Source organism: Zonotrichia leucophrys, chromosome 2 (genome assembly GCF_028769735.1).
Source record: "Zonotrichia leucophrys gambelii isolate GWCS_2022_RI chromosome 2, RI_Zleu_2.0, whole genome shotgun sequence".
Taxonomy (NCBI): Eukaryota; Metazoa; Chordata; class Aves; order Passeriformes; family Passerellidae; genus Zonotrichia; species Zonotrichia leucophrys.
Window position 1 is genome coordinate 151446507 of NC_088171.1, and position 25109 is coordinate 151471615.

The window sequence follows — 25109 nt, forward strand, 5'->3', positions numbered from 1 at the left end:
GGTGTTTGTTATTTTGGTTTCCTTGCTGGGCAGAGGAAATGTTAATGAGTCTCTTCTTGTGCTGCTTTTTGCCTCCTCAAGCCTGCCTGAGGCTAAAAGCAAGGAAGTCAAAGGAGGTATCAGCATTTTTCACACTCTGGCATTGGCTGTTATGACCCTCCCGAGGTCAACACAAATAGAAAGACATCTCCAAATGAACTTCATTTTCCTCCCCTGCACAGCCCTGATGAGCTGGAAAAACACATTTGTCGCCCTGTCAGAAGGGCCTGGTTCACAACTGGTTTGTGACATTTCTTCTGCCACGTTTTACAGCTGAGTTTGGCCCACTTTGGGCCTCACACTTGACTCCTCGCCCACCTGCCCCCTTTCAGGGTGTCCCTCTAAGTGCTCCAGTAAAAGTTGTTTTGTTTTTTGTTTTTTTTTTTTTTTATTCCTCCTCAGCAGCAAACACTGCAAATCACAGGTCTGTTAAAAAAAGGGAGAGCGGTGGAGTGGCTGTGAGGAGCAGACCTGGTTCCTCTGCTGGTGTGGCCTTGCTGACAGAGTCCCACCAGGCCAGGAGAGCTCTGCTCCCTCTGCTCCTCATCCTCTGCCATCATCCCATGGAGATTTACGGATCATTTGTGGTCCATGGAGCCAGTCCCCTCCTCCCCTGCATCCCATTTCAACCTGGGCTTCACACTGACACCCCCAAGGCCCTGTGAGAGAAGTGGTGGTAGTGGTGGTGGAGCACTGGGATGTGACAGCCTCATAGGGAAAATGGGACATGATCCTTGCTGGGGGCATCAAATCCTAGCCTTGATGATGATGATTCCTGTGGTGGCCAAGGGAAGCTGTGAAGGATTTTGACTGTACCAGCTGCTCAGGTGATGAGGAGTGAGGGGCTCGGGCTGCTCCAGACCTTTCCTCTGCTGGTGTGGCCTTGCTGACAGAGTCCCACCAAGCCAGGAGAGCTCTGCTCCTCATCCTCTGCCATCATCCCAAGGAGATTTACAGATAATTTGTGGGCCACGGAGCTGGTTCCCTCCTCCCCTGCACCTCATTTCATTCTGGGCTTCACACTGACACCCCCAAGGCCCTGTGAGAGGAGGGATGGTAGTGATGGTGGAGCACTGGGATATCTCAGCCTCATGGGGAAAATGGGTCATGGTCCTTGCTGGTGGCATCAAATCCTACCCTTGATGATGATGATGATTCTCGTGGTGTGTCGGGTTTTCAGCTGTTTGAAGTGCCTGGAAAGGCCCGGAGTGGCCTTGGGGCAGCCCGCGTATCGAAGGACGAGAAGAGGCTTCAGTTCTTCTTTCTGGTTTTATGTTTATTAATTGTTTATCTAAAAGATTTTCTTTCAGCCCGACAGAGGTCTGCTCAGCAGCCAGCCATGAGCACACTGAGCCGCCCTCCGTACAGCCACCTATCTTTATACCATGGTTACGTGTACAATATTTATCATTTTTCCCCAATACCATTTATTCTTATTGCCTGGTGCACTTTTAGTAATAACCAATCCAAAAGTGCCACCATCACCAAAGAAATGGAGGAGAAGAAGAAGAAGAAGAAGGACAGGACACGCCCCAATTCCTCCATCTTACTTCTCTAAACCCCCTGTACAGAAATCCTAAACCCTGTGTCTCACTCTCTAATTAACTAATCCCTTCACCATTCACCCCGGTGAAATCCTCCTATCCTCATACAGGTGTCGTCTCCCGTGTAGGGTCAAAGTCCAGCCACCAGACACTTCTGGCAACATCCCAGGACTCCCGAGCCCCCAAGGGTGGTCTTGGTGGCTCGGCATCTCAGGACTCAGATCCTGAGATCCCACAATGGTGTCCAAGGGAAGCTGTGCAGCCGCAGGATTTTGGCTGCATCAGCTGCTCAGGTGATGAGGAGTGAGGGGCTCAGGCTGCTCCAGACCTTTCCTGCTCCTGCTCATCCTGCTGCTCCCATGTTAAGCATCTCTTTCACTTTTCTCAGCACTTACATGGATTTTTTTTCTCCTGCCCTAGAGCACATGGGAAGGACTCTAGGGGTGGTGGGAGCCTCGTTTTCCATCAGTGAAGTCAGATTGGCTCATGGGAAGATTTCCATCTTCAGAGTCCCTGCTATGGGCTGTGGGGAGGATGGAGAAATGGGATTGTCCTGTGGACATAAGAGAAAATCCTGCTTTGTGGTGGTGAGCAGCCAGAGCTGATTCCATGGAGAATCCACCACAGCCCTTCTTCCACGTTAAATTATGGAGTTCTAGCTCTCCTGTGAGTGGCAGCAGGGAATGCTCAGGGAAAGCTTTGCACGTGGTACTGTAGGTATCCTCCAAGGTATCATCCAGACATTTTCCTCCCTGCCTGAACCACTGATCAGATACTGCCTTGCTGAATGGATGGATGGTTTTTTCTCTCTCCAGGAACACCTAAGCCCTCACCCTCTAAATGTTTTATTTTCCCTCATTCAGGCTGAAATCCCAGAGCATTTCCAAGCCTGTCCAGGATTTGGCCACAGAGGTGTCCTTGGACAGCACCTCAGACAGGTTTAAAGCCACATTTGCCAAATTTGGCACCAGGGTTTCAACCCAAGTGTCCTCAGTGATGGGACATTCCTTAAAATGAAGGGAAAACCTCAGTGGTTTATTATAACTCATCTTTGTGGACATAGTTTGTACTTATCTCTGAACAGGGATTTGTATGTCTGTCTGTCTGCATTGGGCTCCATTGGGGCATTCCAAGGGACGCTAAGGAGCCTTTCCATGATCACATCAGGACACCAGGCTGCTGTTCCCAGCCCCACCTGTGTCCCCAGCGCTCTGTCAGCTCCCTGCTCTCACAGCCATCACCACCCCGAAGACACAAACTAGGCCACTGCTCTCCTCTTTTTAGCAGTTCTGTCACCAAGTTGTGACTCAATTTACCTTTTTTTCCACCTTTCCATATTGCTTCTCCTTCTTCTAAGCTGTTTCCCCTATTTTTGTCCCCACCAAGCATCACTGTTAACAAAAGATTTCCTCTAAGCATCCTCGCTAATCTCGTTTATCCACAGGGAGCCACAGCTGGAGTAGGTGCAGAAATTGTCCCCTTGTCCCAAGGAAACAACAGAGCACCTGCAAAGAGGCTCCTGCATCGCTGGGAACAGCAGGGGTGATGCCAGGACACTTCTGGAATAAAGGGAGCCTCATTCAGCACATCCTCATCCCAGCCCAATTCTACCAGCGTTCCCATTTCCTTTATTTAAGTACCTGTAAATGAGAGATGGGTAATTAGGGCCAGCAGGGAAGCTTGAGGGAAACAGAATAACGTGAGAAGCAAGCAGCAGACTGTGCTAATTTCTTCCTTCCAAATCTAGGAGGCCCCAGACGTCACTAAAAGCTTTATTAAAACAGGGGTGGGAGGAGCTGGGGAGTGAGTTGCTGTGGAGAGATTTTTCAGAAGTTCCTTGCTCCAAAAACCCCTTACGACTCCTCAGCACATCACTCCCCCAACTCCTTGGTGGTCTCAGGCTGGAGGTCACAGAATCCTAGAAAAGTTTGGGTTTGAAGGGACCTTTGAAGGGTATCAAGCTCCCACCCCTTTTCCATGGGCACATTCCATTAGTCCAGGTTCCTCCAAGCCCCATCCAACCTGGCCTTGAACACTTCCAGGGATGGGATATCCACAGAATTAGAAGCATAAACTTGGGACAGGGGTGATCTTGACAGCAATCTGTTCCTTGTCCCCACAAAATCATTGGAATATTATTCCATCTCCCTTCTCCTCAGGTTATGTTTCAAGGAGGGCTGGTCATATCTAGAAAAAAAAAAAAAAAGCTGCTGATGGAAATTTTTGTCCACATAGGTCTGTTGGATCTTAGCAAGACCAAAAAGGGGAAAGAATAATAATGAAAACAAGGGGGGAAGGGAGGAAAAAAAAAATGGAGAGAGAGAGAAAAAAAGGGGGGAATAAAAAAAAGGAAAGAAAATAGGGAAAAAAAAGGAAAAAAAAAATCTAACAGTACAGTGACAGCCAGAGTTACTTAAGCCTGATTTTAGTGACAGATCCCTAAGGATTGCAGAACTTTTTGTTCGTGTCCCTCAGACATGAACAAAAATGGGATGATCCCGCTGTAGGGCAGTCGGGATGGGATGGAATGGGATGGGATAGGATGGGATAGAATGGGATGGGATGGGATGGGCAGCCCTCTCCTGTGCTGTGCTCCTGCTCCCAGCCTGGAGGATGCCGGGGAGGCGCTGGCAGCTCGCTCCCAGCACAATGGTATGGAGCTCTCCATGGATCCCCGCAGGAATGCTGCGACAGAGAAAGGGAATTTGTGGGGGATTCAGGATAATTCCTCCAGCCCTGCCAACCCTTCCCTGCCCTCTCTCCCCTCTCACACAGAGCGCTAACCTTCCCCGAGGAACCTCAGCCCCCGCTGCGGGGGGAGGATGCGCTATCCTGGATTTCCCACCCTGCTCCCCCCTTTTTTCCTTTTTTGTTTTCTTTTTTTTGTTTTCGAGCAGGGGAGGGAGGGGAGGGCGAGGCGAAGCGGCAGCTCGGCGGCGTTAATGGGTTCCTTGAGGAGAAGCCGAGGGTAGAGCATCCATCCATCCCTGCAGGTACCTGGAGAGCCATGAGCCATCCCGGGATGAGGCACCGGCGGTGGGCGGGAATGCGGGGGGAAACGGGGGAATGGGAGAGGGGCAGACAAAAGGGAGGAATGAGTAGTGTGTGTGTGTGTGTATTTGTGTGCAGGGGGATCTGCCGCACGCTCCTGCCTTTCTTCCACCTGCCTGCCAACACCCAGATGCCGGGTGAGCTTTCCAGGGGGGTGAAAATGAGCCACAGCAGCACCCCCAAGGCGTTGCTAAAATAGGGGATGCTGTGGGCACGGCTCCCCCCGAAATGTGGTGCCTACTCTGGGGTGGGTTAGAGCCAGGTTTTCCTCCTCTTTGCATCAGGGAGGGGGAGAGAGCCCCTGCAGTGCTGCTTTGCTCAGAGCTAGGAAGGCTCTCTGAAGGGATCATACAATCCTAGAATCCTAGGTACAATCCTAGGATTGGGGTTGGAATGGATGTAAAAATACATAATAATAAATTATATAAAAATAATCCCATTCCAACCCCCTGCCACGGGCAGGGACACCTTGCTCTAGACCAGGCTGCTGAGAACAATGTTTGGGGAGATTGCAATGGATGGGGAAACCCTAAGATTTGGAGTTTTATGGCCTCCACAATGCACACAGGCAGATCCTTCCTTCCCATCCACTGCTGGTTCTCCAAAATCCTTCAACTCCCTCCCCAGGTTTTGTGAGGGTGGCACAATCTCGCCAGGGTACCCCCAGGTTTCTGTCAGTGGTTGTGCAGGAATTGTAGTGAACATGAAATCTCTACCCAAACCTTCAGTTTAAGTGGGGGTGAGGAGGTGAAGATTGTATTAAAATAGTGTTTGTCACTTACATTAGATCATGGAATTGTTACTGTTGGAAAATCCCTCTAAGATCACTGGCACAGGATGTCCAGAGAAGCTGTGGCTGCCCCAGCCCTAGAAGTGTCCAAGGCCAGGTTGGATGGGGCTTGGAGCATCCTGGGATAGTGGAAGGTGTCCCTGCCCATGGGAGGGGGTGGAACTGGATGATTTTTGAGGTCCCTTCTAACCCAAACCATTCCATGATCATCAGTGATCAAATTCAACGATCAACAAGTCCAGCTATGAACCCAGCACCACCACTGTGTTCACCACTAAAATATGTCCTCAAATCATTAAAAATTAGTCTGGTTTTGTCCAAAATAGACATAGGATAGGGTTCCGTTCCCAGGAATTTTGGGAAACCATATTCAGAACACGTCTATTTTAACTGGGACACGAATTGTGGTTTCTTCACAGCTGAAGAGTTCTGACCCCCACATCAGCAACTACCCAACCTCTGCAAGAGGATAACAATAAACATCCATCAGGCCAGACCAAGGTATCAACCTGACTGTCTTAAATCTCAGAATACACACCCCAGGCAATGCATCCCAGATGTCACAGGAAAGCCAACACCAGATAATTGTTTAGGTGGGAGAACACCTCTATGCTCATGAAGCCAAACCATTAAATCAGCCCTGCCAATGTCCCCAAGTGCCACATTTACACATCTGTTAAATCTCTCCAGGGGTGGGGACTCCATGACTGCCACAGGCAGCCTGCTCCAACATCCATCTCCCTGACTGTGCACATTTGGTCACACAGAACACACAGAGATGCCACCAGGAGTGACCAAGCCTTGCTCAGACCCATAAGTGTTCACCTAAGGCACAGAAGTCCAGACCAAGAAAGGACCTGAACTCACCACACCCAGGCTGAGCACCCCTAAGAGCACCTTATTTCCTTTCTCAGCCCCAAAAACAGAGGGTTTCCCCTCAGGCTGTTGGGTCTGAATGAATTTGTGGTTTGCACTGAAGTCTTGTGGGTTTAGGAGAGACCCCTGAGGCTCAAAAAGCAATTACCCCAGAGCTTCCAGGTAGAGTCCTGCCTGATTTCTGAAAGGACACCCCCTTCTCCTTAATGTGGGCACTGAATGACCAGCACAGAACTTTCTTGCTCCTCTTCTCTCCGCAAGTACTTGTACAAGACTGCCTGTGACATTTAGAGCAGCTAAAATTATCTCAATTAAATATCTCCACTGGTTTCCCTTTGTTCTCTTTTCCTTTCTAGTTCTTTCCTTCCAGACAGCTGGAACATATTCTTTAGACACTCTTTAAAGACAAAAGGGAAAAAATAAAAACCCTCCCTACCTCAAAAACCCAACAACTAAATCTCATGTAGTTTCAGCCCAGCTTTATTTAGAAACACAGTTGAAATAAATGTTGAGAATATTTTATGTTTCTCCAGGATTCATCCATTGCAGACTGGAGAGTGCCCAATAAAGTAATTCCTTTGTGGATTGCAGGTCTAGTGGAGGTGTGGGAGAAAGGGATAAAGTGTTGTGCACTGATTTTTGGGGGATACTTGGCACCATGAGATAAAACTCAGCGTTGTTGGCCTCTGTGATGTTCCCCCTCTTGCCCACATGTTCATCCTGACAACACCTGGCCCTGTTGACTGACCTTTAATCTTTACAAATTCCCTGCCAATCTGTTCTGGGAGTGAAAATTCCTTCCCAGCATGAAATTTGGCAGCTGCCTCATCCCTGTGCCTGAAGCATGAATCACCAGAGTTAAGTAACAAACCCGTTTATACATCAAGACACAATCACTGTCCAAGCAATCATTCTGTGCTTTTCAATGTGAAGCCCATTATTTGTGCATTCTGTTTATATTCATCTCCCCCCCTCCTTTTTTTCCATTATTTTTTTCCCCCTGTACCTTCTGGATGTTTTGCAAAACAATGAAAAAACTTCAGAAGGAGACTGGGGTGTTAAGCAGAGGCAGAAAATATCTCCCAGCCCCCAAGAATGGTTGTTTACTATTAATTTTAGGAGTTTCTGGGAAATCTCTCAGGGAACCTCACCAAAGAATGTTTGGCAAGAACAATTGGTTCCCTAATGAGGTTCAGGGCCACCTGGTTTGTGTATTAATATCTTATAAATATATTAACACACCCCTACACACTTTAAAACACCTGTTATTTTTTACAAATATTTCCTTGGTGCTGCTCTTCTGTCTTTTTAGCACCTATTTCATTCCTCTGGTCTATTAGTTATTAAATAAGTGATTCCCGAATGTGTTTGGTTTATTCCGCTGAAAATGAGGTTTTGCTGGGTTGACTTGGCAGTGGGTGATCCATAGTGGAAGGAAGATGTGGGGAAGGCAGAGGCACTGAGAGTTTGTGGGGGCAGAGCAGGATGTGCCAGTGTTATCAAGGCTGGGGAAAGCAGCAGGGCTTGCGGTGAACTGCAGCATTGCAATATTCAGGAGCTGGCACAAAACAAATTTAGGACAAGGCTTGTGTCTCCCAGTGCTTGCTCCAAGATTTTCAGACAAGGTGTCTCCTGCTGCCTGGTCAGCTGTGTCCATGCAGGACACAATCATGGACATGGACATTGCCCTCTCTTTTCCACACAGAGCTCAGGTGCCCTCATCCAGCTCAGAAAGTTCTGCCTTAAATACTTTCTGTCTGAAACTACGATCTGGTGAGCACAGACCTCTGCTTTTCCAAATTTTCTCTTCCACTCTGAGTTAAATGTGTCCAAGATGCTGCCCAGAGAAGCTGTGGCTGCCCATCTCTGGAAGTGTTCAAGGTTGGGCAGGGCTTGGAGCAAGCTGGGATAGTGGAAGACCCATGGCAGGGAGATGGGAATGAGATGATTTTTAAGGTCCCTTCCAACCCAAACCATTGGAGGGTTCTAAGATCTCTCAGGTCTCTCACTTTGAGAACTACAAAACACTAAAACATTTTTTTTCTCAAAAAAATAAAAAAAGGTGTTTAAACTTGGGGAGGACCTAAATTCCAAGTCTGGGTTTTGTTCTCACTGGGGCTCCCTAGCAGTGAGTTTTTGGATACTTCACCACAGGGCAGATTGCAAATGCTCACCCAGACCCAGATTATTTCTGCATTCCTCCATCCCAGATCTGTGTTTACAGCACAGGGATACTGCACCTCAGGAGAGCAGAGCTGTAATTCCTAGCCTGAATTCCCAAATTTAAAAAAAAAAAAAAATTAAAGAACCCCCAGTGCCACCTGCCCTGAATGATGGACTGACAATCTCAGCATCTTTTAGACATCAGGCTTCAGGAGGGAGAGGAAATGGCTGTGTGACAGGCAGAGTTTGGCAGCTGGGCTTCATTAACTCTGTTTTTCAAAGCTGCATTTGTGTCTCCAGCATAACAATGATGTTATCACAGGCCTCATCTTCCATCCCCTCACAGCTATTGTGGTGGGAAGCATCCCCAGTGCCCTTTGGGCCATTATCTCTTTCTTTCCCTAATATATTAAACTGCCATCAAAGAGGAGTTTTGCAAATATGGTTTGTTGCTTATCAGAGCCTTACATTTCAGAGGTGCCGCTGCTGTTGCATGTTTTGTACAGTTTTATTTTCAAGCAGTCCATTTTCCCCCTAATGGGCTCACTTGGGGGTCTGTTCAACCAGAGGAGAAAATGGAGCTGAGCAAACTTCCTGCTGAGAGACCTTTACAAACCTCAAGAAACCTTTCTCAGAAACAGGAGTTCCACGTTTCCTAATGAGATCATTTTCATAAAAGTCTGGGGAGAGAGAGCAGAAAGAGAAAATAGTGACAGCAAAATAGAGATAATCACGAAAAATGATTTTCAAGTAAACCAAGAGCCCTCTTGGTGTAATGAGACAGAAAAATTTCAAGAAGCCTGAAGGAAGAACATGTGTTTTTTATGACACATCAGAGCCAAGTCAGGGAGTGAAAAGCAATCACATCCCAACCCTGCAGCTGGATGTCACTCCCCTGGTACAGATTTGAGGAAAGAGGGAGGAAATGCAACAAAAATCCATCGAGGCAGAACTTGGTGCCAGGATGTCTGCAGGAAAAACTAACATGGGTGACAAATTTTATGTGCTGGGTTGGGTGAAAAAGGTCACTTCTCTGTGCCTCCTTCTGGGTGATGCCCTTGCCCAAACTAAAAAAGAGTGAATTCCAAAGAGGTGGTGAATCCAGACTGGAATACAAAGGCCAGCATGGCTCTGGACAGGGAGGGATAGGAAGGTTGGGATTATTTGGTGATAACTCTCAGCAAATCATGGAATCACAGAATGGCTCGGAAATGGGTTGGAAAGGACCTTAAGGATCATCTACTTCCATTCTCCTGCCTGGGCAGAAACACCTTCCTCTATCCCAGGGTGCTCCAAGCCCCATCCAACCTGGCCTTGGACACTGCCAGGGATGGGGCAGTCACAGCTTCTCTGGGCAACCTGTGCCAGGGCCTCATCACCCTCACAGGAAGAATTTATTCCTAATCTCTAATCTAAATTTACTCTTCTTCATTTTAGAGCCATTCCCTCTTTTCCTGTCACTCCAGACCCTTGTACATTGTCTCTCTCCATGGTTTTTTTGGGCTCCTATCAGGTACTGAAGGGCCACAATCAGGTCACCCCAGAGTCTCTTCTTCTCCAGGCTGAACATTCCCAATTCTGTCATTTTCTCCTCACAGCAGAGCTGCTCCATCCCTCTCATCACCTTGGTGCCTCCTCTGGACTCCTTCAACTTCTCCATGTCCTTTATGTGCTGGATGCAACATTCCAGGTGGAATCTCTCCAGGCTGGAGCAGAGGGACAAAATCACTTGCTGCCTGCGGTTCCTTGGATGCAGCCCAGGACATTTGGCTTTCTGACTGGAAATGTAATTATGGATGTAATTCCACAACCTTTGAAATCTTCTTCTGGCTGATGGCAGATGGATATTTGAGAAAGCACAGGCAGATCAGGCTGGAGTGGTAGGAAAACTGGGAAAAAAGGGAGGAGGGGAAGCAGGGACAGAGGGATGGCCTGTCATCTGTTTGTCATGGCCAGAGCCTGAGCCACCCGCGTGGGAGCGGTGATTAAACACTTGGCTGGTGGCATGAAATGACACCTCCAGCACGGCTCTGCACAAGGTGCCAGCAGGGTTTCACAGGCTGACACCATCCTGTGGCTCCAGAAGCCAGAGCATGAGGACAAGGAGGTGCCAGAGGAGATGTACAGAAGAACATCCAGCTCCAAACCCAGACTGCCACATTTTCCGTGAGTTAGTGCCTAAAAAAGGAAAACCAGCAGGGTGTTATATCACCAGATGCTCTGCTGATCTCCAGAGATTTGTGGCTCAGGCCCTGCATGAACCAAAGTGGGAAGTTCCATATTTTTATGCTCTTTGCAGAGATTTTTTTTCCCCCTCCATAAATCTTTCTGGTCATCTTTTAAATATTTTTACAGTTTGGGGATATATAATAGCAGGGATTTGCACAGATAACCAGACACTGTGTGAGGAAATGTCTTCTTTTTCTTTGTTGCAAGCTTGGAACTTGCTCTTTTCCAATGATAACCTTCAGTTCCTGCATCAGAAGAATCAATAAGCCACCAACCCATAATGATTTCTCTCTAGATTCTAAAATACCATTTCTTTCTTTAGGTCCTGTAATATCCTTCCCTTTACTCTTTTTTCTTTTTCGTTGATTGGATAAATAAGGTTTACACAGCAATTTCCTGTGCAGAAGGTACTTTATTAAGGGGTTTTTTTTCACATTTTTCATGGGATGAAGGCACCAAAATAACACCCCAAAGAGTAATCAAGAAGTGAATGACACAATAGGTTTTTTTTTTTCGGGGGAATGGCACAGTGGAGAGAGGACAACAGGATATATCCCAGTATTTCACTCCTTCCACTTCATTCTCTCCCTACAGAGCTCCAGCCCTGAGGTCTGAATTGAGCTGGAACAACAGCTTTAATTTCTTCCTCTTCAATAAAGAAAAGTGTGATCTTCCATGTGACTTGTCAAACTGGCTCCACAAGTCTGACTTCTGATGACTTTGCCCACAGACTTCCAGTTCTGGTGTTCCACCAGCTGAAAAACCCAAGTTCCCAGTGAGTCAGCTCCTCAAACTTCTAATTTAACTGCAATGTAGCACTTCTATCAAGGCCTGTTCTTTATCAGATCCTTCACTTCTTCCTTTCCACCAACACTGCTGAGCATTTGCAAAGTGGCAGCGCAGCTCAGCTTTCCACAGGAATTCTGCGCCCAGCTGAAGCTTCTGTATTTCCAGTGAGGAAGAGTGGGCTGTCAAATACCACACAGTTTCCATGTTGGGATAGTTTCTTCCTGTCTGAGGAAAGCTGGTGGGAAGCCACTTTCCTTGACAAGGAAAAAGCTGCTGAAGCAAAAGTGGGACAGCTGGAAAGGCAGAGCCAAGTGCAAGTGAGACAGGCATCCACATCTTCCCTTTCCTAGGGAGAACCTGCAGATGGATCCTTGTCACCCACTGGGAGCCATCAGGACAGGGATGATGGCAGCTCTGTGGAGGGACAGATTAGCTCAGCCTCTGAGAAAACTCTGGAGCCTCCAACTTCAAAAGGATGTGGAGTGAATTCAAAGGAGGCCATTGAGTTCCAAATGCTGGAGCTCCTCTGCTCTGGAGCCAGGCTAGGAGAGCTGGAAAAGTCCAGCCTGGAGAAAGGAAGGCTTCAGGGAGATCTCAGAGGTCTTCCAGGGCCTGAAGGGGCTCCAGGAGAGCTGGAGAGGGTTGAGATAAAGAGGGTTGAGTTCTTCTGCTCTGGAGCCAGGCTGGGAAAGCTGGGAATGTCCAGCCTGGAGAAGTGAAGGCTCTAGGGAGACCTCAGGGCCCCTTCCAGTGCCTAAAGTGGCTCCAGGAGAGGTGGAGAGGGACTTGGGATGGAGGGATGGAGGGACAGGAAAAGGGAGAATTGTCACTGTGATATTTTATGAAAAATCCCTTCGCTGGGTTTTCTTTTCTTGGGAGGCTGGGAGGCTTCAGCTTCTTCCTTGTTGCTTTGGAATGTGATTTGGAGAATTGTTTATTCAGCATGTGAATTGTTTTAATTAAATGACCAATCCCAATCCAGCTGTGTCGGGACTCTGGTCAGTCACAGGTTTTTATTATTCATTCTTGTTTTAGCCTTCTGATGTATACTTTCTACTTTCTCTTTCTTTAGTATAGTTTAGTATATAATTTTCTTTTAATATAATATCATAAAATATTAAATCAGCCTTCTGAGAACTTGGAGTCAAATTCTCATCTCTCACCTCATCCTGGGGTTCAAAACACCACAACAAGGAATGGCTTTAAGTTGACACAGGGTAGGGTTGGCTTGAATATTAGGAAGAAATTCTTCCCTGTGAGGGTGGTGAGGCCCTGGCACGGGTTTCCCAGAGAAGCTGTGGCTGCCTCATCCCTAAAAGTGTCTAAGGTCAGGTTGGATAAGACTTGGAGCAGCCTGATCTAGCAGAAGATCCAGGCCCATAGCAAGAGGTAGACCTGGTCCTTTCAAATTCTTTCTATCTCAAACCATTCCATGTTTCCAAGAAGACCAGCCTGTCTGGGTGCTACCACTGCAGATGTAAGAATAATTCCAGTCTTGGATATTTATCCACCACAGCCATTCTCAATTTTAAGACCTTTGACAATTATTGACCTTTCTGGGGTCTGAAATTTGATGTTTAGGCCAGGTGTTTATATATCAAAAACAGTCAAGTGTCCACTGAGCCAGCTTGAGTGGCCAAAGTCTGAAATCCCTTCTTATTCCAACAGATTTTGGGAAAATCTGAGCCCCAGCAGGGCTGAAGTAGCTCAGCTGGGAGAGCGTTAGACTGAAGATCTAAAGGTCCCTGGTTCAATCCCGGGCTTCAGCAGACTTTTCCTGCACTTTTGGGTGCCCAGGCCTGGGCTCTGCACTGCAGGAGAGACCTGGACACCCAGGACAGAGCCCAGCCCAGGGCCAGCAGCACTGGGAGCCCTGGAGGGCACAGGAGCATCTCAGCTGTGGGGAAAGGAGGAGAAACTGGGCCCTGTGGCCTTGCGAGAGTGTGGAGCTCCCCTTCTCTGACATATTCCCAAGTGGGAATATGGGGACCTGGAAATGGTCTAGGGCAAGGGCTGCTGTAGGTCCTGCTTGAGCAGGGCTTTGGAGCAGGGACCTCATGGAGGAATTTTGGGAATATTTTGGATCAGGAATTCCAGAATTTGCGGATTCCGGGATTTGGGAATTTTGGGTATATTTGGGATTGTAATTTCTGGGATTTGGGAATTCTGGGATTGGGGAATTTTGAGAATATTTGGGATGTGGAATTCTGGGATTTAGGAATTTTGGGAATTTTTGGGCTGGGGAATTCTGGGATTGGGGAATATTGGGAATCAGAAATTCTGGGATTTGGGAATTTTGGGATTTTTGGGAATTTTGGGACTATTTAGGATGGGAAATTCTGGGATTTGGGAATTCTGGGAATATTTTGGAATTTTGGGATTGAGGAATTCCAGGTTTGAGAATTTTGGGATTGGAATATTCTGGGATTTGGGAATTCCAGGATTTGGGGATATTTGGACCTCAACCAGTCTGAGTCTGTGAAATAGGGACAGGGTTTTACAATTCAAGTTTTTAGCAAAAATCGTGATATAAAGGGATTTTTGTTCCTTCCACTGCCTGTTCCCTATCCTGTGGCATGGACTGCCCTGAGAAGAAGCAGAAAGTTTGACCCACCTTTGGTGTATGGCCAAGCAGGAAATCAAAACTGGGTTTGGGGAAATAGGAAAAACCCCTTATCCTTGAAAGTGATTTTTAGCATCAATCACAACTGACTTTGAAGCAACCCCTCTCCCTAAAATTTGTATTTTCCAAGCGGAAGGGCTCCAGTGTGTTTACCTGTTGTTTATAGGGAAAAAAATTATTGTTATCAGGGCTGAAGTAGCTCAGCTGGGAGAGCGTTAGACTGAAGATCTAAAGGTCCCTGGTTCAATCCCGGGCTTCAGCAGACTTTTCCTGCACTTTTGGGTGCCCAGGCCTGGGCTCTGCACTGCAGGAGAGACCTGGACACCCAGGACAGAGCCCAGCCCAGGGCCAGCAGCACTGGGAGCCCTGGAGGGCACAGGAGCATCTCAGCTGTGGGGAAAGGAGGAGAAACTGGGCCCTGTGGCCTTGGGAGAGTGTGGAGCTCCCCTTCTCTGACATATTCCCAACTGGAGATGGTCCTGGGCAAGGCGCTGTAGGTCCTGCTTGAGCAGGGCTTTGGAGCAGGGACCTCATGGAGGAATTTTGGGAATATTTTGGATCAGGACTTCCAGAATTTAGGGATTCTGGGTTTTGGGAATTTTGGGAATATTTTGGATGGGGAAAGTCTGTGATTTTGGAATTGCTGGGAAAATTTGGGATGGGGAATTCTGGGATTTGGGGAATTTTGGAATTCAGAAATTCTGAGGTTTGGGAACTTTGGGAATATTTGGGATCAGGAATTCCAGAATTTGGGAATTCCAGGATTTTGGGAATTCTGGGATTTGGGAATATTTGGACCTCAAACAGTCTGAGCCTGTGAAATAGGGACAGGGGTTTACAATTCAAGTATTTTACCAAAAATTGTGATGTAAAGGGATTTTTGTTCCTTCCACTGCCTGTTCCCAGTCCTGTGGCATGGACTGCCCTGGGAAGAAGCAGAAAGGTTGACCCATCTTTGATGTATGACTAAGCAGGAAATCAAAACTGGGTTTGAGGAATAGGAAAAACCCCTTATCCATGAAAGTGATTTTTAGCATCAATCACAACTGACCTTGAAGCAACCTCTCCCTAAAATTTCTGTTTTCCAGGCTGAATTTTTCCAGTGTGTTTACCTGTTGTTTATAGGGAAAAAATTATTGTTATCAGGGCTGAAGTAGCTCAGCTGGGAGAGCGTTAGACTGAAGATCTGAAGGCCCCTGGTTCAATCCCGGGCTTCAGCAGGGTTTTAGCAGTTGGAATCAATGGTGCATCCCTGGATGTGTCCAGGAAATGACTGGACATGGCATTCAGGCATCTTGCTTAGCTGATGAGTCAAAGCTTGGACTCTATCTTGGAAATCTTCTGCAATCTTAATGGTTCTCTGGTTTTATCCTTGTGGGTCCTTCCAGCTCAGGGTACTCTATGATTCTCTGATTAAGTTTTCTACTCTTTCCTGACCATTTCATGTTTTTATCCTGACTCTTGCCAAATGATGGTGTTCAATGTGCAGACACCCCACCAAACTGAGTAACTCTGCTTTGTGTTTGCGCCTTTTGTCCCTTTCTTATTCCTGTTCCGTGGGAGAATGGACCAGAGACCAACACCAGAGACAGACATGAAATGCCAGTTGTCCAAAAAGACAAGTGAGAAGCAGCAAACCTTTGATCTTCTCAAGATCAACCCCAATGCTCATCCAATCCCTTCTTCATAGACATAGACAAAAGACAGGAACTTTTCTCCCCCCTTTTCCTTCTGGTGGTGCTCTAAAAGTCAGGGACATCAGGCTGCCTGATATCCATAAATTCCAAAAATACTTCCCTGACCAGGATGTGTTGAAAATAACTTTGGTGTATAAACCAAAAACATCATCACTTGCTTAAGCCTTGAAGAGATACCAGGGGTCCTGCCAGGCAAACGCCTCTGCCAAGAGCTATCACTCAAATACAACACCACAAATGCAACACCACAAATGCAACACCACAAACACAACACCACAAACATAACACCACAAACACAAAACCACAAATGGAACACCACAAACATAACACCACAAACGCAACACCACAAACGCAACACCACAAACACAACGCCACAAACGCAACAGCTCCTCACCCAGGCTGGACCTTTGCAGACCTGATGCCCTCAGGCAGGATCATCTGGCTCAGGGATGCACCAGCTGGAAATTAGCCTTTACTCCAGCTGTCTTTGCCTGGATCTAAATTAGGCCAGGAGCCTCCTGGTCCCCAAATTGGATCAAAGTAGGTCAGAACTCCCTGCAAGGTCCATGTGTGGGATTAAATGATATCAAATTTTGTGTGTGTCTTGGGCCTCATTTTGTTATGAAAGCAGAGCTCAGGTGTTATGAACATCCCAAAAATTGCTCTCAGGTTTAAGAACAGTTCACACACCATGGTTGTGCTGAGGGGCTCCGACCTCATTAACTCCGTGGAGAAAGGCAGCCCTGAGCCCCAAGGGGAGAGGCAAATCCCTTAAGGAGAGAGGCAAATCCCATACCAGAGACACCAACCTGATGGCGACCAGAATGGCTTAAATGTGACAATCTGTGTGCTCCAAGACAATGCCCAGACACAGTTCCCTGCATAGCAGGAGCCAGGAACAATTCCCAGGAAGTGGTTTGGATTTAATAGGTCTATTTTTGAAGAAATGCTGAGAGATGAGAGAGATAATAATAAAAGATTATTCAGACTGGAGAAGAAAAGGTTTGGCGATCTTAGAGCCCTTTCCAGAGCCTAAAGGGGCTCCAGGAGAGATGGAGAGAGACTTGGGATAAGGGATGGAGGGACAGGACACAGGGAATAGCTTCCCACTGCCAGTAGGCAGGGTTAGATGGGATATTGGGAAGAAATTTTTCCATGTGGTGGTGGTGGTAAAATTCTGGCACCTATTTCCCAGACAGTCTGTGGCTGCTCCATCCCTGGAAATGTTTGGCCAAGCTGGATGAGCAACTTGAACAACTTGATCTAGCAGAAGGTGTTGGTAGAGGGGGTTGGGACCACAGGATTTTAAGGTCCCTCCCAACCCAAACCATTCCATGAATCTTCTATTCTGTAACTTCTGCTGGGGCAGAGAGGGGAAGAGGTTTTGGCCCTGCCAGATGGATTTAGTCTCAACAAACAGGGCAGAGCAGTTCCATTTCCTTTGGCCACTCTAACACCCAGCGCAGGGGACCTGTTCCCCCTCCTGACCTGGTCTCTGCTCCCAGCCAGCCCCAGGGGATGCCCAGCCAGAGCTGGCACCTTTGTGCCTGTGGAAGTGACAGTGACATCTGGGCTTGTTGGCCTCAAACACGAGTGTCGCAGACATCTTTTTATGAAAATCTTTTCATTAGGATTTTTTCCTGCTGAGAAACTGAGAGGCTTCAGCAACAAAATGTAAACAGTGGTTATCTGCTGCTGTGGAATGCAACAGGTGCATCTGTAATTGCCCCATCTTGGATGTTTACAATTAATGGCCAAACACAGCCCAGTTAGCTTGGACTCTCTCTCTGTGTCCAAACACAAACCTTTATTATTCATTCCTTTCTATTCTTAGCTTAGCTAGCCTTCTGAGATGAAACTTTTCCTTCTATTCTTTTTAGTATCGTTTCAATGGAATATATATATCATAAAATAATAAATCAAGCCTTCTGAACATGGAGTCAACATTCTCATCTCTTCCCTCACCTGAAAACCCCTGTGAACACTGTCACACACGAGCTCAACACACGTGGGTAACTCCAATGAAATCGGTTTCAAGCCTGACCCACAGCTGTGGGAAGGCAAAGGAAAGATCCCCACTGGTGTCAGCATTCAGGAAATCCAGAAATCCCAGAGACCACAGCACAGCTCTGAGAGGAGATAAGTTTTATTTCCCCTCCTCCTTCTCCTGACAACTCAGTCCCCTCCTGGATGAAACAGCTTTGACTCAAACCTGAGCACCAGAAGTTGCCAAGTTTCCCTGGATTTGGCTGAGAGAAGGGTTAAAACCTGCCCGTGCTCCCGGGGATGCTGCGAGGGAAGGAGCGGGATGAATAACCGCGGTGGGCGGCAGGAGCGGGGGCGGCTGCCCTGCCAGCACCTCCTGCAGCCCCCTCGCACTCAGCTCCCTCCTCTCACCCCCGCTCAGACCCCTCCAGAGCCCCCACACCGATCAATCAGAGCGCGGCAGATCCCAAAATCCATCTTTCCCCGGGTACCTGCTGCAACCCGCAGCTCTCTCCCCCACAAACAGCTCTGCCCTTCAGCTCTGATTCTCTGCCTTTTATTCTGGTGATTTCTGCTTCTTTCTCTCAATGCTTTCAGTCCTGCTTTGCTTTTCCCCAGTCATCATGAACTTCCCTCTCCAGCTTTGCTGCCAAGAGCTCGGGCAGGGATCAATCCTCACAAACCCACCCTGACATCACAGCTCCAGAGCTGACGAGGAGCATGAATAGAAAGACCAGATGGATAAATATATGGGAAACCCTCAGCAGGAGGCTAAAATCTTTCACTGCAGAAAGGAAGGAAAAGAAAGAAAGAGAGAAAAAGTGAGAAAGAGAGAAAGAAAGAGAGAGAGAGAGAAAGAAAAGGAGAGAGAGAGAAAGAGAAAGAAAGAGAGAAAGAGAGAAAGGAAAGAGAGAGAAAGAGAGGGAGGAAGGAAGGGAGGAAGGGAGGAAGGGAGGAAGGGAGGAAGGGAGGAAGGGAGGAAGGAAGGAAGGAAGGAAGGAAGGAAGGAAGGAAGGAAGGAAGGAAGGAAGGAAGGAAGGAAGGAAGGAAGGAAGGAAGGAAGGAAGGAAGGAAGGAAGGAAGGAAGGAAGGAAGGAAGGAAGGAAGGAAGGAAGGAAGGAAGGAAGGAAGGAAGGAAGGAAGGAAGGGAGGAAGGGAGGAAGGGAGGAAGGGAGGAAGGGAGGAAGGGAGGAAGGAAGGAAGGAAGCCCAGGAAATTTGGATTTGGCTGATTGTTTTTGTCACAGTTCACATTTCCACAGAGTGATTTTGCTTTTGCTTTCTTTTTCATTGAATCATAGAATGGTTTGGGTTGGAAGGGACTGGAAATATCCCATAATTCCAGCCCCTGTGCCACAGTCAGGAGCACCTTCCGCTAGACCAGGTTGCTCAGAGAGACTTTAATAGATGGGCTAATTGCATGTCTGCTTTTTCCCTTGTTCTGCCAATGGCTGGCACGAGGAAAAGGCAATTCCCTTACCCATGTCTCAGTTTCACCACTGGATTTGGCAATTCCCTTATCCATGTCTCAGTTTCACCCTTGGATTTGGCAATTCCCTTACCCATGGCTCAGTTTCACCCTTGGATTTGGCAATTCCCTTACCCATGGCTCAGTTTCACCCCTGGATTTGGCAATTCCCTTACCCATGGCTCAGTTTCACCCCTCAGAAAACTGGGCAAAGTTCTCCAGAATCCTTGGGACAGCACTCTGGGATGTGCCAGAGGGATTTCACTGTGGCAGAGACAGCACATGCAGACAAAAAAAGACACTGCAGATTAATTTTCTAAATTACATGGCCGCTACAAGATGAGGGAAAAGAGAGGATTATTATTTGCATGCCTTGGGAGCAGTAATCCTGAGATTACTGCTGCAGGCACAAAGACATTAAGGGAGCTCTTGGAGCTGTGCTGGGAACAGGGGCGAAAATTCCCACTTTTGTGGGATGCAGCCCACCCCTGCTCACATCAGGAGAAGGATCCAGCAGTGGGAGGCGGGAGCTGCCATCCTGATCCTCTGACAGCAGCTTAAGCTCAGATTTGCCCTCTCTCATGACCTCTGAGAAGCTCAGGTTGGTCCCAAACATTTCAGTGGCTGAAGGCTGAGTCGAGGTCTGAGGCACCAAATATTCTGAATTACTCCATAAGGATCCTGGGAATACCAAGGGTTTTACTGCTAAGGAGAAGTTTTGGCCCAGAGAGCCTCAAAAAGAATTCCACGGCCTAGGAGCTGACCCTGCACATCCAGCAAGGAGTCCAGCTGCTCCTAAGAGCTCAGCTTTTCCAAAATCTGAGCTTAGAGCTGGAAATCCGTCCCTGCCTGCTTTTAGCAGTGGGAGATCTCTGGATCTCTGGGAAAGCACAGGGTCTTAATTCAGGTACAAAGATGAAGTTGCAGGTGACTTACACAGAGCAAATGTGACCGGGAGCCAGGCTGGGAGAGTTGGGAATGCCCAGCCTGGAGAAGAGAAGGCTCCAGGGAGAGCTCAGAGCCTTTTCCAGTGCCTGAAGGGGATCCAGGAGAGCTGGAGAGGGACTTGGGACAAAGGATGGAGGGCAAGACACAGAGAATGGCTTTAAATTGACAGAGAACCAAGATGGATTGGATATTGGGAAGAAATTCTTCCCTGTGAGGATGGTGAGGCCCTGGCAAAGGTTTCCCAGAGAAGCTGTGGCTGCCCCATCCCTGAAAGTGTTCATGACCAGGTTGGATGAGGCTTGGAGCAACCTGGGATAGTGGGAGGTGTCCCTGCCCATGGCAGGGAGGTGGAACTGGATGATCTATAAGGTCCTTTCCAATCCAAACCATCCCAGGATTCTATGATTTACTCCATGTGGGTATCAGAATGGTTCTTTCACTCAAGTCATCCAGAAAAACCCCAGAAAATTTTGAGTTAGGATTTCTGTCACTGTCTAAACTCTGTCTTAAATGGGGTGTGGACATGTGCCATGCAAAAAAAAACCACCCCCAAAATTAAAAACAAAAACAAAACCAAAACCAACCAAACAAAAGACCAAAAAACCAACCAACCAAAAAACCCCAACCAAACAAAAAGAAAAGAAAAAAAAAACCATAAAAGATGAATATTCAAACGCAGCAACTGTCCAGGACTTGCTCTGAATACCAAACAGTAAAACTGGGGAATAAAACAATACTTTTTGGACCCAGCTCAGGTCCTCACAGGTACTAAAGAATACAGACTGTCAAAATACCTTTAAAGGGCCTTGGCTTTATCATGTGTGGCTGATTAGTTAAATACAATTGAGGTCATTAATGGGGCTGTTAACTTTTGGGGTTTTGAGTTCTCCTTTCTCTTAGGTTTGAATAGCAAACCCTAATTTTATTTGTCACTGAGGGCTGCAAGTGGAGGAAAAGGAGAGAACGTGAAGCACTGTTCATTCCAAGGGGAAGTAGCCTATTTAAATATGCAAATTGTGCTCAGAAAAGCAGAGAGAAACAGGATTGTGGAGCTTCCTGCTGTCACTTATTAGATATAGATTTTTTTTTTATTCTCCTGCCCAGGGTGGGATTCAGGCTGGGACAGGAGTAAAAACTCTTCTGGCAGCTTCTGGGAGCATCCAGGAGGTGACAGCTTGGGGAGAGTTTGAAATTCCATGCAGAAAGGTGGGTGGATTTCAGTTTGGTTCCTAGCAAGTATCTACAGCACTGAAAACATCCTTGGCAAAACTCGACAAATTCGGGAAAAGTATTTAATGTAAAAAAGATGAGGATCCAGTAGAGAAGTGATTTTAATTACTCTACAGCATGTAAGGCTTTAAACTACACTGAGATCAGATTTTTAACTTCCTTGAGTTGTCCACATGAGTTGAAAACTTCTCTTTTGCTTTGGAAATTCAATTTTGCCTTCTCATCCCTCATTCCAAGCAATTGGAAATGTTAGGAGAAAGCTTGACCTGCTGAATTGGTTGGGTTTTTTTCTTCATGGGGAAAAAAAATAGATTTGGGTATACTTCAAGCCCCAGAAAAGCAGCAAAAGGATAAAATTATGAATTAAAAGACTGCAGGAGGAAATTAAAAAATTAGCTATATCCCTGTCCATGGTCAGAAGGTGCTGGGCAGGTGTCCCATCACCCAAGAATTTTGGTGGAGTTGATTCCATTTTCCCATTTCTTTCACCCTGGCACGGGGAAACTCCTCGAGTCGTTTCTCATCAGAGCCTCTGCCTCCGGTATTTTCATGCCAGCCTGGTTCCGTGGGTGATGCTCTGCTCCAGTTTTCAAGCAGAAGTTCTCACAAATTGATGGAGGAGGCTTTGGCATCTCAGAGAAGGAGAATTTTAAGAAGGAGGAGGAGGAGAAGTGAAACGGGCTTTGGGAAACCATAAAATCTGCATAGAAAACGGCAGCAGCTTTTTTTGTTCCTGGGGCTGGTCTTCACCAGCTGCTGGTTTTGAAGTCATCAAAGATCCTGAAGGGCGGCCATGGATGTGCTGAGGGGAGCTGGGTTTGCAGCCACCTGAAAGCTTCCAAAAGTGGAGTTCACACTTTGCCTCAGCTCCAGATTTAACCTGCAAGCTCCCTACTCTTGCAGCCAATCCTTTAAATAAAAACCAAGAGCAGATGTACGTAAAACCAGGAGTAGAAGGCTTGAAAATGCACTGAGGGTGCTTTGTTTTTTTTTCAGCCCAAGGTCTCAGATCATCACCTCTAACTTGAAACTTGGAGCTGAAGTTTCTAAGTTGAGCTGCTTTTCTTTTTCTTTTTCTTTTTTTTTCCTTTTTTTCCTTTCCAGCCTCTCAATATAGACAGTAGATGAAAAACTCAGTACCTTTGCAATTTTAGTTCTTCACTGAGAAAAAAAAAAAAACAAGTGTTGCTCAGGGTTTGGAATGGTGCGGTCAGAATTCCCTGAAAAATAGAATTACACCTCTCAGCTGCCTAAAAATTTTGGGGTAAAGGTGAGGGGCCTGCACAGAATCTCAGCCCAAGTTTATGGATGGCCCGTGGTCATCCATCAAAATGTGTGGATAGCTCTGGATATTTCACAAAATCACAGAATATTTTGAGTTGGAAGAGACTCACAACGATCAAGTCCTACCCTTCAGTGAATGGCCTGTACAGGGATTATTGTCTCAAGTCTTCTTAGTGTCTGTCTTAGAAAGGAGCAATATAAAAAATAGAAATAATGTAGAAAATAGAAATAATACAGAAAATATTTTTCCTGTAAAGGTTCCTACTTTGGAAACACAGTGACACAATTAGATGATTTTTCAGAGGAGCAGAACCTGACAGCAAGAGAAAATATGTCCAGAAATGTGATTTATCAGCTTGTGCACATGCTGATGGAGAATCCAAGTGACTTGATGGGGCTCTGAGTGACCTGGTCAAGTGGAAGTTGCCCCTGCCCATGGAGTGTTGGAACTGGATGATCTTTAAGGTGTTTTCTAGCCCAAACTCTGATTCTGTGATTGTATGAATCAGGGGCCAGAGTGACCTTTGAGAGCCTCAGCTGAGCTGAGGGAAGTGAGCCATGACTTCCCACATGGGTCAAACATCTTCTCTTGGAGGAGATGGAATCTATAAACTATTTAAAAAAAAAAAAAAAAAAAGAGAGAGAGAGAGAGGGAGAAATTAGATTGAAGATGTCAGGAGAAGGAGCCAAATCCCCATCAAACACCTGCAAATGTGCCTACAGCCATCTGCAGCACAGATAAATCTGTATCAATCCTCCAGCAGCGCTGAGGAATTTGTCCCATTCCAGGGCTGGCAGCTGTCAAGATAAATTGTTAAAAGTCGGTCTCACACACTGCAGCAAATTAAACAGTGTTTGAAAATGTGAGAGAGAGACTTCCAGAGGAATATGCAAGAAATTCCTTAATCCAAACAAGCCAAACTTTCTGGACTAAATTGATAAAAATGTTAGGACACCTCTTTGATCCCTTTGTCCCTTTCACCTGCCCACCTTTCATGCCCCTAGATCAGGTTCAACCCAGAAAGCTCCTGAGAATGAAACTGTGGCATTTCACAGGATCCTCCTCTCTCACCTCCTCCAGGAGCTGCTTGTTTTCCCTTCCAGGTGAACTTTTCCCTCCCCACTCCCCCTGGCAGGTGGGCGGGAGGCACAGACAGAGCACGGCAGGGCTCTGGAATGTGTTACGAGTTATTCCCACTCCTTGTTTGAAGGGTTCTGCTGGGTTTAAAGGGTTCTGCTGTCACTCCTAGGAAACATCAGATCCCTCCCATGTCCATCTTTGCTAGAATTTTATTGCTGTAAGGAATAGCAGAACAGCTGGGATAGACAGGCTGAAAATGAGATTAATGATCTTTTTCCCTCTCTGCCATGGCTTTTTATAAAATTGGGTGCTTTGAATCGTGGAGTTATTTAGGTTGGAAAAGCCCTCTAGGATCTCTGAGTCCAGCCATCAATGCAGCACTGCCAAGGTCACCACTAAACCATGTCCCCAAGTGCCACATCCTCATGGCTTTTAAATACTTTCAAGGATAGGGACTCCACCACTGTCCTGGGCAGCCTGTGCCAGCACTTGATAACCCTTACAGAGTAATTTTTCCTAATATCCAACCTAATTCTTCCCCTGATGCAATTTGAGGCTGTTATCCCTTATCCCATTCCTCCTTTCTTAGGAGAAGAGGCCAATCCCACCTGCCTCCATCCTCCTATCACAGGGATTGTGGAGAGAAGGTCCCTCCTGAGCCTCCTTTTCTCCAGGCTGAGCCCCTTTCTCAGCGCCCTCAGCCTCTCCTGGTGCTCCAGACCCTTCCCCAGCTCCATTCCCTTCTCTGGACACTCTCCAGCCCCTCAATGTCCTTCTTATCATGAGGGAGACAGAACTGAACTCAGGATTGGAGGTATTGGGTACAGGGGGATGATCACTGCCCTGGTCCTGATAGCCGCACTATTCCTGATATAATGATTTAATAATGATATAAACTTTCTAATGATGAATCTTTCCAGTGAGCCCATTTATTTGAGGGAATGGGGGTCTCCATGTGAATACAGGAATGGAATAAAGACGGCTTTAAATCAATTCAGATTTCTGGAGATTGATTTAGGAGTATCTTTTTCTTTTCCCTACATCTGTGTGATGGCCACTCCTCTTGCCAAAATGTGCCACATCCAGAAGCAGAGCCCTTGAACCAAAAGTTATCAAAATGATCAAGAAAGTGTTTTAACACTTTTAGACAAAATCTTCACAACCAGGATTACTGATTTAATAACCAGGGTTATTAAACATGGCAGCACCAAGGCAGCAGAGGTCTGAACACCTCTTGTTTTGGCAGCTGGAAGAACCAAAATAAACATTGAACCATAGCTGCCCATGTCAGAGTTTGGGGCTACCACCTCAA

The 25109-nt window shown here is 46.8% G+C and overlaps 1 long non-coding RNA gene and 3 other non-coding genes across 5 annotated transcripts; all 4 read left to right on the forward strand.

Annotated features, from left to right (window-relative positions):
- The first annotated feature begins 4462 nt into the window (after window positions 1-4462).
- On the forward strand, window positions 4463-12963 carry LOC135444700 (uncharacterized). 2 transcript variants are annotated; one of them, XR_010439257.1, is made up of 3 exons: window positions 4463-4576; window positions 10062-10249; window positions 11287-12963. It is a non-coding gene; the product is annotated as an uncharacterized LOC135444700 (long non-coding RNA). The 2 variants fall into 2 exon arrangements; XR_010439258.1 differs by having other exon boundaries at window positions 10065-10249.
- A 214-nt stretch (window positions 12964-13177) lies between these two features.
- Window positions 13178-13250, forward strand: TRNAF-GAA (transfer RNA phenylalanine (anticodon GAA)). Its single transcript has one exon. It is a non-coding gene; the product is annotated as a tRNA-Phe (tRNA).
- A 1043-nt stretch (window positions 13251-14293) lies between these two features.
- Window positions 14294-14366, forward strand: TRNAF-GAA (transfer RNA phenylalanine (anticodon GAA)). Its single transcript has one exon. It is a non-coding gene; the product is annotated as a tRNA-Phe (tRNA).
- An 885-nt stretch (window positions 14367-15251) lies between these two features.
- Window positions 15252-15324, forward strand: TRNAF-GAA (transfer RNA phenylalanine (anticodon GAA)). Its single transcript has one exon. It is a non-coding gene; the product is annotated as a tRNA-Phe (tRNA).
- The last annotated feature ends 9785 nt before the right edge of the window (window positions 15325-25109 follow it).